General features: G+C 45.1%; 1 pseudogene across 1 annotated transcript; it reads left to right on the plus strand.

The window, feature by feature from the left end:
• Positions 1-377: 377 nt before the first annotated feature.
• LOC308607341 (large ribosomal subunit protein eL34-like) lies at positions 378-743 on the plus strand (annotated as a pseudogene). The gene has a single exon. The product of its transcript is annotated as a large ribosomal subunit protein eL34-like (transcript).
• Positions 744-11,064: the final 10,321 nt, after the last annotated feature.

The raw sequence follows: 11,064 nt of genomic DNA on the forward strand, positions 1-11,064 counted from the left end.
GGATGGACCTAGAGGGTATTATGCTAAGTGAAATAAGTCAGACAGAGAAAGACAAATACCATATGATCTCACTCATAAAATATAATATTACAAGCCAATTGTACTTCAATTTAAAAATATAAATAAAATGTTTCCTTTTCCAAAGATTTTACCATTTCCATTAAAACAAACAGGCAAGACTTCATAGTTTCCAGACTGTGCGGCTGTAGCACCGCAAGTTCTCCATAAGGTCCATTGGCCTTCCAGTTTTCATTGTCTCAGTTCCCAAGTCTTGAGATATATTACTTAATTCTCTCTGATGTTTATTTGATGAAAGAAGGTAAATTAAAAGTTTGTCAGGCTTCTTCCTCTTCCAGGGATGGTATCTAGAGGCATTCAGGATGGTCCAGCATTTGACGTGCCGCCATAGGCTGTTCCATGATACAGCCTCTAACAAAACCCGGCTGTACTGAACCCCTGGTAACAGAATTGTTTACCTTTATACCAAGAAGGTTGAGAAAGCACCAAAATTCGCATGTGGCATGTGCCTAGGCCGACTTCAAGTAGTTTGTGCCGTGAGACCTAAAGTTCTCATGAGGTTGTCTAAAACAAAAAAACATGTCAGCCAGGCCTATGGTGGTTCCACGTGCGCTAAATGTTTCCGTGACAGGATCAAGCGTGCTTTCCTCATTGAGGAGTGGAAAATTGTGGTAAAAGTGTTGAAAGCACAAGCATGGAGTCAGAAAGCTAAATTTAAAAAATGAAGCTTTGGGACTTCCCTGGTGGCTCAGTGGTTAAGAATCCACCTGCCAATGCAGGGGACACGGGTTCGATCCCTGGTCCGGGAAGATCCCACATGCCGCAGAGCAACTAAGCCCGTGTGCCACAACTACTGAGCCCGCGTGCCTAGAGCTTCATGCTCCACAACAAGAGAAGCCACCGCAATGAGAAGCCTGCGCACCTCAACGAAGAGTAGTCCCCGCTGGCCGCAACTAGAGAAAGCCTGTGCACAGCAACGAAGACCCAAAGCAGCCAAAAATAAATTAAAATTACAAAAAAAGAAGCTTTTTTGAGTATTAAAAATTTTTTTTATGTTTGTCAGGAAAATACTTTAAGATTGACATGATTCACATCTTTAATTACATCACTCAGAGGTGACAATAGAGGGTTTGACACCACCTGTCTGAAGACGGGTTCCTGAGCAACAGAGCCTGAGATGGAATTCTTGAGCATGTGATTTACCAAGGGAGTGACTGAAGGAGAAGGGAAGGGCACTGGCATGTAGAACAGGACACGGGAAGCAACTAAGCAAAGATGAGGGTTCAGCTGAACTTGACACACTGTCTGCTCCCATGGGGTGATGTGGGGTGTGAGTTGTGCCATGGGGTTTGGTCCATCTTGTGGCCAGGGAGCTGGGTTTTTACACCTCCCCTCCATTGTTCAGTCATGATCACGGGCCTGGGAGGGGGATATGTCTAGGACCACTCAGGCATCTCTGGACAAGCTGTCCTCCAGGGGGGATGAGCCACTCCACCCAGTCCGGAGGAGGGGAGTGGGGCCTGCCCGACAGCACTTGTCTAGAAACAGCTTCTAAAATCTTGGCTGAAACTCCAGATTTCCCAGACTTCCTCTCTACCCTGCTCTAGCATTCCTACTCTGCACAAAACCCAGTAAGGTTTTCATGAAACATCATGGAAACCATGCTTCTCAAGCATGGACGGTAACATTTGGATATAGTATTTCACATGTTCCTTCCCCTTTAAGAGATGAACAAAAACAAGTAACTATTTTTGAAGACTTAAATTTTACATTTTAGTTTAAAAATACATGTTAGGGAAATAGTTTCAAAATTTGTTTTCTTATTTCAATAGTTACATTTTACAACAAGTAGGACCATCATTAATTTAGGTCACCGTGATACACCCATGCTTTTTTATTCTTTTTGGAAATTCATTAATTTCATGTCTAAAAATACTTAACTGTTTAAAATTATACACTAGATTGTGTTAAAAATTCTGATAGCAGTTTCTGAATATTCTCACTTCCTTTATAGATATAATTTTGATTTTTACATTTCCAGAATTTTTATTATTTCAAAGACCTACGTGAAACAGATTTAAGGTATTCTTTTCATTATTTTGCTCACTGGGTTTGTAGAATTTATCAGAGCAATGAGCTTTGCCAGAACAAGATTACCATTCTGATGAAATATATTTAGTATTTTCAAATTTTACATTATAACATCTGAGGCCCATTTGTTCACAGCACAACTTTTTATTTTTTTTTAATTTATTTTTATTTATTTATTTATTTGTGTGTGTTACGTGGGCCTCTCACTGTTGTGGCCTCTCCCATTGTGGAGCACAGGCTCCGGACGCGCAGGCCCAGCGGCCATGGCTCACGGGCCCAGCCGCTCCGCGGCATGCGGGATCCTCCCGGGCCGGGGCACGAACCCGCATCCCCTACATCGGCAGGCGGACTCTCAACCACTGCGCCACCAGGGAAGCCCAGCACAACTTTTAAAAAAATTTATTTTATTTATTTATTTTTGGCTGCGTTGGGTCTTCGTTGCTGCACGCAGGCATTCTCCAGTTGCTGTGAGCGGGGGCTACTCTTCGTTGCAGTGTGCGGGCTTCTCACTGTGGTGGCTTCTCTTGTGCGGAGCACGGGCTCTAGGCGCGCCGGCTTCAGTAGCTGTGGCACACAGGCTCAGTAATTGTGTCTCGCGGGCTCTAGAGCGCAGGCTCAGTAGTTGTGGCGCACGGGCTTAGTTGTTCCGCGGCATGTGGGATCTTCCCGGACCAGGGCTTGAACCTGTGTCGCCTACATTGGCAGGTGGATTCTTAATCACTGCACCACCAGGGAAGTCCTAAATATGTTTATGTTTGTTCATTCATTCATCCACTTATTTGTATATGCATAGAGCACTGTCTGGAGAAAGGAATGAGGAAGTTTTATTTTAAATACCTTTTATATATCATTAAAAAAAATTTTTTTTTTTGGTTGTACTGGTCTTAGTTGTGGCATGTGAACTCTTAGTTGTGGCACACATGTGGGATCTAGTTCCCTGACCAGGGATGGAATGCGCATCCCATTCATTAGAAGGCGGATTCTTATTTATTTATTTATTTATTTATTTATTTATGGCTGTGTTGGGTCTTCGTTTCTGTGCGAGGGCTTTCTCTAGTTGTGGCAAGTGGGGGCCACTCTTCATCGCGGTGTGTGGGCCTCTTACTATCGTGGCCTCTCTTGTTGCGGAGCACAGGCTCCAGACCTGCAGGCTCAGTAATTGTGGCTCACGGGCCCAGTTGCTCCGCGGCATGTGGGATCTTCCCAGACCAGGGCTCGAACCTGTGTCAGCTGCATTGGCAGGCAGATTCTCAACCACTGAGCCACCAGGGAAGCCCCTTATATAGCATTTTTATGCTTTATATTTTATACAACATTTTTACATCAATACTGTGTTTCTACTAGAAATAATAACCAAGGGTGAAATAAGCAATGAGGGTGTCCAAAGCGGATAAAGAAGTGTTAGAAGTGGTTGGTACAAATTTAAAGGTAAAAAAAAGATTTTTTTGTGTGTCTAATCTGATATTCCATTAGATGGTGCCATTGTAAAATTTCTGTAATTTCAAATGGGCCATGGAAGGACTGGGCACACCCATTAACTGTTTCTGCCCGTAAAGACTTATTGTTGTTGTTGCTTGCTTTTCTTTTAAGTCACTTGAAAAAGAAAAAAAAGTTAAAGCCCCATTCAGTAATACCCTATTAGTTCAAGCCAATGGGGGTAAATGAAATGAGGTACTTATTAAAGGAATTTAATCATTAGATGAAAAATACTGTCAAATGCATGTAAAACGGGCACTTGGGGACAAGTTATTTTCTCTCAGTCCTGTAAAAATTCGCCACTGATAACTCTGAGTGCAACATGTTGTCTGCTACTTTGTAATTTTCCATATTCCTGAGCGGGCTGGGATTCCTACCTTTTCTCCAATGGCAACTCCTCCATTACTTCTCTTTCCTAAATCTCATTACTGGGAAGATTTTATCCATATAGTAATAGCATTTACCAAGTAGTTAAAGGTTTTTCTGTTTTGTATTTATGTATGTATGTATTTGATCAATTGAAGTTCTTCATAGACAAAGGGACAGCCTTGCTGGGTTGATATAATTCCAGCCAAAAGCTGGAGGAACTTGAACTGGGTGGTAGAAGCAAGGGCCCTGGGGCCAGCCCCTGACCATCCTGGCACTGTGGGCAAGTGACTGTAGCTGTACCGAACTCATGGGACTGAGCCACAGTGCATGTAAATCACATGTCGCACTACAACAAACACCAGTTACTATCATCGGCATTTCATTCAGCATGTGCCGCCGTATCTTCAGACAGCCACTTGGATTCTCTTTCACTGAGCTACCTATCGCTCACCCCGGAACGCACAAGTTGAGCACTGTTGGCCTGGGTTTACCTCTGGGCTGACAGTTACGATGCTCTCAAGTGCTTCTCTTCCCTCCTTGAAATGCCCCAAATCACCTTGTTTATATTGTTGGTGAGCTAAGTAAGGGGATTTTTAGTTTTACAGGTTTACAAATCATTATGGAAGCATCCACTTTTGGGGGCCAGTTTTCATGAAATCCTCGGTACTGAAACGGTACCACAGAAGTAAAGAGCACAGAGTGGAATGTTGATGAGTCCTTTTAATTCAGAAAAGAGTCAGTTTGCAGATCTCACATGGGGTGAATCTGAAGAACAAATTACCGTAATTTTGACAGTTGGTCAGAATTTGGTACCCGGGTTGCTTACAGCCAGACCTACCAGCAGGTGGCTTCGTCTGTACTAGGGATGGGTGCAAATGTGCCAGTTCTAAAAAGGGAACAGGCTCTTACCTGATGGCAAAATGCAGTTCTGTAGACAAACCCCATAGATATAGGAAAGTTAATTTTATCGGAGGAGGTGAAAAAAATTCTCTCCCGGAGAGAAGAGGAATTGTTCTCTTTGCTTTTAATGGTACTAGTGTGTGTTGTGTGTGTGTGTTGGCAGGTAGGTGCATACTAGGCTCACGTTCTTTAGACGGTGACCTCCTTGAGAGCAGGGAAGTGTCGTACTCATTGCCCCCCACCTCACCCACCCAGCCTGTGCAGGGCATTCAGTGCCCACCCAGCTGATGAGAGTTGAATTGCTGGGTAGCCATTAGCAAGGAATGACTTTAGGTGGGGGTGACTTTAGTGTTTGGAGCTCCCAGCAAGTGGAGGGCTGCTCCAAACTCCAAACTCCCTGGTTTGCCCTACAGTGTTTCTCGCCCTGAGGTCTTGCCCTCTTTCAGGTCCCAAGCCCCAGGAAAACAAAGCTGTAGTGACTGTTTAGATTTCCTATACTGGTGATTTCTATGGGTTCCTGGGCTGGTGGTTTTTTTTGGGTTTTGTATGTGTGTGTTTGGTTTTTTTTTGCCAGGGGTGAGAGTGGGGAGGGAATGGAGAGGGTGTCCAGAGGAAAAACTGTACTTTTCTTTAAGCACCAACATTATTCTAGGCACTGTGTTAAATTTAGTAGCTAAGCATAATTTACATGCCGTAAAATTCATGCATTATAACTGTATACTTCAAAGACTTTAGTTAGGATCTGGCGATCCTAACTGCTAGGATGCCCAGTTAAATTTGAATTTCAGGTAGACAACAAACATTTTTTTAGTGTAAGTATGCCCCCATAGGAATATTTGGGATACAGTTATACTAAAAAGATTATTTGTTGCTTTTTTGAAATTCAAATTTAACTGAACAGCCTAGATTTTTATTGGCTAAATTTCAAAACTCTTTGTATATATAGATAGAGCTGTGCAACCATCACCACAATCTGGTTCTAGAGCATTTCCGTCACCTAGAAGTTCCCTCTTGCCCATTTGCCATCCCTCCCCAAGTCCAGGCAACTACTGGTTTGCATTTTGATTTTATAGATTTGAGGAAGACTGGGGTGGGGGTGGGGGGTTGTTTGGTTTTTTTGTTTGTTTTTGTTGCTGTTTTGTTTTGCTGCAAAAAGCTTTGTTGTTTCTATTTGGTCCAGGGCTTGGAAGAATGCTCCAGGGTGGTTAAAAAACTGCCTAGTAGCTGCAGAGAGAGGCTTCAGCTGTTACACAATTTAGTTTAAACTCTTTTAAGTATTTGCTTGAAGAGTTTGGTTTCATTTTCCCTGAATGTGAAACCACAGAGAAGACTGGCCACCCCATATGGGGTTTGGTTTGTCTTTTGTCACACACCTCACAGTATGGTGTGGTAAATTCTGTGAGACCCAGAAAACAGGCCTCTGGGGTGCAGTTATGTGGATTATTTGAATCTCTCCGTGTTTACAGACCACTTGGGTAAACCGCCTGTGGTGAAGGCTGAGAGCGGCCTGGCCCTGAGAGGGGGGCCTTTCCAGGCCCAGCCAGGGCAGGGCAGGAGGATGCCCAGTTAAATTTGAATGTCAGGTAGACAACAAACATTTTTTTAGTGTAAGTATGCCCCCATGCAGTATTTGGGATACACTTATACTAAAAAGATTATTTGTTGCTTATTTGAAATTCAAATTTAACTGAACATCCTATAAGTTCAGGTGATCTGAGGGGCCATTCAAGGACACTGCACGCTACACTGGTCGAATGCTGGTCCTTGGCTACCTGGGCCCAGTCTTGGAGTGACTTAACTAAATGAAATATTACGTGTCAAGGAGCCTTACACTGTCCCTGGTGTGTGCAGCTGAAAACAGCCTTCCGTGAATTCAGAGTTCATCTGACACATACTGCTGAACACCCAGTGAGGGCTAAAGCATCTCCATCTGAGAGTCTGCACGAAAGATGGCCCCTGCTTTAAGACAGGTAATCCTTTAACAGCCTGTGTCTACTGAGCACTAGCTGTGTGCCAGCATTTTCTAAGTGCTCCGTGTGTGTTAACATCTGATCCTCACAAACACTCTAAGGCAGATACTGTCATTCTCCCTATCCTGCCTGTGAGGAAGTGGAGGCTCAGAGAAGCTAAGTCCCCCAAGGTCACACAGCTCGTCTGGACCTAGAAGAGCCTTTTCTTACTACTACTCTGTGCTGCCTCACGTAATGACGTGGTAGATTCTGTGCGAGCCCGGAAAGCGAGGTGTTTGAACCATGGGGAAGCCTTCCCAGGCATCTCCCCTGAGGGGTTAGCTGGCCAAAAAACCGGGGAACAGCATTCCAAGCAGAGGGAATGGCATATGCAAAGGTAAGAGGCAAGAGAACGAGGCACGAAATAAGAGTAACCAATGAGGCTTGGGACAAATATTTCAGAGCATTTCCCAAAAAACTGGAATTTTCCTTGGGAAAAACAAAAAAGTCTAATTTTAGCAAGGGAAAGAGTCTCAGGTGAGAGCCCTGAAGACCTTCAGGAGCAACTTGCAGCAAGTACCTTAGATTGGTGAGCTGTCTCCGGCCCATCTCTCTCCCTCACCAGGCCTGCTTTTCTGTTGTAAAAAGGCTAATAATACCCATATGTGTGTGGCTCACATACCAGAACCCAGAATCCTATAGGGCTTAATGTAAGATAATGAAATGGAATAATGTGGGTGACATACATGGAGGAGTTTTATAGTCGGCATGTGGCCACACAGGTGTGACGTAGTGCTGGGCCCGCCAGGTCGCCCAGGCACCTGTGCCCAATGTACACCTTTAAGAGGAGCCTAAACCCCTTCCCTTCCACTCTCAGCAGCAGAGGGTTTTCAGTGTTGATTTCCAGCTAGCAGGGACCTCCTCTTTCTTCCTCTACCTGTGGTTCTGGAGGCTCAGACTGGAGAGGCGCCAGGCATCTAACTGACTCTGGAGCTGGGATTTTTTTGCAGGGAGCCAGAGGAAAGGAAAAATCCTCTTGCTGTCTCTCCCCCTCTGGCTTCCCGGTGATTTATCACTATGGAAACGGAGCTCTTTTCCTCTTTGCTGCTGGCTGGCTGGGGGCGCACATTGTTGGTGCCCTTGCTGCACAGATCAGAAGTTCCTTCCTCTTTCCTGTTGCAGAAATGCCACAGTCACCACCGTTGTCCAAGAACTGCAGCTCACACCTGAAGAGCTCAATCTTGGGAAAAACAATCTCATTTGATTCCCCAGGGGTCCTGGGGGCCTTCTGGGTAATCGGTGGGGGCCTGAAAACAATGTCAGTGTGAGAACAATGCAGCCTCCAGGGCTGAACTGGGGCCCTGCTTTTCCCCTTCCTTCAGCTTTCCTAGCTGCATTTTAAAAATGGATTTACAGGCAGACACAGGTAGTCTGTATTGTGTTAGGTTGCAGTAAACTCAAAGTGCCTTTGTGTGGGCAGAACCTTCTTTGAGGGCAGGGCAGATGTGACTACAGGCAGGCCTGTGCCCACCCACTTGTGGAGACGCCAAGAGAAATCTGTTCTTGGAGGGTAAGACTTGCAGATGGAGGGCAGATGTGGATACAGGGGAAGGGAGATGCAGATGCAGGGGAGAGGGGTATTCAGAGGAGGTTTCACATGAGGTTTCAGGTTCATTCACATAAGGTTTCAGGTGCTGTCAGCTGGAGGCCTGGCTGAGAGCTGGCTCTGTTGCGGTTGGTCCAGCACTCAGGCCGTTCCTTAAAGGCTGGTGCCTGGGGCTCTTACCTGGCTGTCCAGTGGTTAAGACTCCGCGCTTCACTGCAGGGGGCACGGGTTCAATCCCTGATCAGGGAACTAAGATCCCACATGCTGCTGTGGGCACGGCCCAAAAAATGGCTGGTGCCTGGGCTGGAGCACCCTAGGCCTAACATCACACATACTGGGCTAGGTCCTGGGTACAAGGACACAGAGCATGTAGTGAGCAGGGATCCCAGAGACAACGAAGGAAGCTTCCTGGCCAGGAAGTCCTGAGACAGCACCAGATCCACTTTGGCTGCACGGGCAGGTCATGGCCAACCTCAGGGACCTTCTCTGTAAGTTGACCTAAGGAATATCTCTCCCAGCCTCGTCCTATGGGAGGAGGAGGGGGCTAAGGGCACCTCACATTTATCCATTTCACTGTTCAAGAGGGCCATCAAGAATAACTGTTTAGGGACTTCCCTGGTGGTCCAGTGGGTAAGACTCCACGCTCCCAGTGCAGGGGACCCTGCTTCAATCCCTGGTCAGGGAACTAGATCCTGCATGCTGCAACCAAGACCCAGCACAGCCAAAATATGTAAGTAAGTAAATAAATAAATAAATAAGAATAACCATCTACATGAAACTGGTCTTGAAATTATCTGGGAGGGAAACACTTCATTTAGGAGGAGCTGGTGCCTTTCAGTGCACCTCTAGGATAATGTTCAAAAACCCCTTTACCTCCTCAAACATCCAGATCTTTCCTAGGTCTCAAAATATTCCTATTCTCTTTGCATCTAGAAGGTTCTTTTATTTGGGAGAGGATTTCCAAGGTTCTACCAGATTCAGATTCTAAGCAGCAGTGTGAAAATTTGTGTTTTATTTTTGTCAGCAGAGCTGCTTGAACCCCTGGACCCCAAGGGGAGCCCTGGCCTTTAGGGAAAGGGTGACAGAGGTAGCCCTGCAAAATACCTTCAGAGCAGCTCAGCTCACCTCTTCCCCTCTTGGTACAAGAGAATGAGCCTCTGTGAGGAGGACATTCTAGTTCTCTCTGATTCTGTGTGTGTACTCCTGGGACCAGCAGAAATGGAGGACTTTTGTGCAATGCTCAGCTTCCTCCTCACTGCCCTGAAGGTCTCACTCCCCATAAAACCTCAGGAGAAGTGGAGGGGCCACCCTCCAGTAATCCCCCCAACAACACCTGAGTCAGGGAGCATCTGACCAGCGCTTGCATCCTCCAGGAACAGGGAACCAGTCCATTTTTTTTTAACAGCGCTTTTTTTTTTTTTTTGCCCATACCACACGGCATGCAGAATCTTAGTTCCCCTGACCAGGGATCAAACCTGTTTCCCCTGCACTGGAAGCACAGAGCCTTAATCACTGGACCACCAGGGAAGTCCCTAAATAACGATTTTTATTGCGATAATAGTAGATTCGCATGCATTTGTAATAAATAATAGAGAAAGCCCTTGTAGTTATCCAGGTTTCCACAGTAGTAACATTTTAGTGTTACATTATAATGTCACCGTACATTGACATTGATACAACCCACCCATAGTATTTAATCTCCCCAGTTTTACTGGTACTCACTTGTGTCTCTGTGTGTGTAAAGTTCTAAACAGCTTTATCACCTCTGTAGAATTATGTATCCCTCACCACAGTCAGCACACAGTTCCCAAGACACAAGGAAGGATCCCATCCCTTTTATAGCCACGCCCACTTCCTTCCCTGTCCCCATCCCCAACCTCTGGAAACTGCTAATCTGTCCTTCATTTCCAAACTTTTGTTATTTCAAAAATGTTACGTAAATAGGATCACATTTGGGGGATTGGGTTTGTTCGCTCAGCCTCTTGTCCTGGAGATTCATCCAAGTTGCTGCATGTATCAATAGTTTGCTCCTTTTCATTGCTGAGGAATATTCCATGGTGTACATGTACCATCGTTTATTTAATCATTCATTGAAGGACATCTGAAGCTGAAATGACAAAGCTGCTGTGAACATTCATGTACAGATTTTTTGTGTGAACATACTTTTAAAATTTCTCTGGGAAGCTGTTCCGATTTTTAGACAGCTCTAATTAAAGAAAATCCTTGAGGGACTTCCATGGTGGCACAGTGGTTGACTCTGCGCTCCCAGTGCAGGGGGCCTGGGTTCAGTCCTTGGTCAGGGAACTAGATCCCACATGTGTGCTGTAACTAAGAGTTCGCATGCCACAACTAAGGAGCCTGAGAGCCACAACTGAGACCCAGCGCAACCAAATAACTAAATAAATTTTAAAAAAAAGAAGATCCTTGAGGTCTGTGAGGGATCCATTTGAGACCCACATGTGTTCTCACATTCTCAAGAGTTAGAAATGTTTATACAGGCTCCTGGCTTGGTCCTAAATCACATGAATCTCATGTCTGTCCAGAAGCACCGTTTCCTGTGCATATTCTCCTACTCCAACTTGGCTGCCTTTTTTATTTGTATGTATCTATTTTAATTTTGTTTAATCAGGTAATGAAACTGTAGAGAAACAGGAA

This window comes from Mesoplodon bidens (genome assembly GCF_964165515.1).
Source record: "Mesoplodon bidens genome assembly, chromosome: 19".
In the NCBI taxonomy this organism is placed as follows: domain Eukaryota; kingdom Metazoa; phylum Chordata; class Mammalia; order Artiodactyla; family Ziphiidae; genus Mesoplodon; species Mesoplodon bidens.